This window comes from Microtus ochrogaster, unplaced genomic scaffold (genome assembly GCF_000317375.1).
Source record: "Microtus ochrogaster isolate Prairie Vole_2 unplaced genomic scaffold, MicOch1.0 UNK70, whole genome shotgun sequence".
Taxonomy (NCBI): domain Eukaryota; kingdom Metazoa; phylum Chordata; class Mammalia; order Rodentia; family Cricetidae; genus Microtus; species Microtus ochrogaster.
Window position 1 is genome coordinate 1,075,723 of NW_004949168.1, and position 1,489 is coordinate 1,077,211.

The window sequence follows — 1,489 nt, forward strand, 5'->3', positions numbered from 1 at the left end:
CCACTGGAGAGTTGGCATGAAGCTGACCAAACACAGTGTTACCCACTGGAGAGTTCGCATGAAGTCTAGTGAAGTCTTCAACAACGGAAGGCACTTCGCAGCCTTATGAGCCAGATACCTCGACACCCACTTACAGATGAAGAAACGAGTCCAAGAAAGTGAAATGACTTGCACAAAGTCATACCTAGATCGAAACAGTTGTCTTTAAAAATCATTTCTGGCTGACCCTGGAGCAAACTGTCTTCCCCATCTGCTGTGGATTCCCAGTTACAACACGCTCTATGGGAATGGTTTGGCATTTTGGAGTCCACAGACTTTCCTGTCATACCTAATTTATTTTATTTGTTATCTCTAGGCTCCTCAAATCAAGGACAAGTACCATAAATCCACTGGGGGCATACACTTTTTAGCTGAATGGTCTGTGGTGTTGATGCTACCTCATTGTGGTTATCCTGATCTTGTCTGGGGCCTTCTCAGTTCCTTTTTCCTTGAGATAATGTTTGATCTGTGAGCATCTGCTCTTTTCTGCTCTTTGTTTTCAGCTTGGGTTCTGTATAGGAAATGACCTATGATGGCTCTGCTCTCAGCTTTGAATGAGTGAATTTATTGGATATGTAGCAAGCAACAATAAAAGAACAAATAGCAAATCGTGGATAGTTAGAAGCAGCAGGTGGAAAGTAAAACACCATCAAATCAGGCTCTTGCAACATCCAGCACAATGACTGTCATAACTGGATTGAGCAAGCAAGCAAAGGCAACATCGTAAAATCAGGCACTTAAGGCACACAACAGAAAGGACCGGGGAAGCCCTGCGGAACCTGCCATTCTGGAGCTGGTGATGCGAGATTTCCAGGCAAACCAGAGGGCGTCTCCATGGATGAGCTTTCTGGCTTCTGTTCCTCCTGCAGGTATTTTTTATGCCATTAGATAAACAATAGTAAATTCTATTGGAAAGGCTTTACCATATAGCTGCTCCCAAGGGCATAATGTTTTTAATACCCTTGGCTGTTCGCTGTTTTCTTTTCCTGTTGCTGTTACAGAGCCTGTTCCAGGAAAGAGAGTTTTGGAAGACACTTGAAATAAACACTCTTGATCTTGGGACAAGTAAACCCTCCTTGCTCCTGGAGTCTGCTCGCAAGAAGCATGTGACAATTCACCAGTATAAAGTGGATTACACTTATGCTATAATGTTATAGGTGTCAAGTATACTTCCTCAGAACTGTCAGTGCACACCACACACGTTATTAATACTTATTACACGAGGATATTTATGCTAAATGAGAGCGGCCTTTATTAGCATTGCCACGATGAACTTTCTCCATTAAGTTGCTGGTACTTGGTGGTTTAGGAAAGTTAGGTGAGACGGAACAGACGCAGAGCCCACCAGAAAGGCTATTCTACAGCTGGGCAAGCTGGTCGGGTTCACCGTGCGCATGTGCAGGAGAGAGAGAGAGAGAGAGAGAGAGAGAGAGAGAGAGAGAGAGAGAGA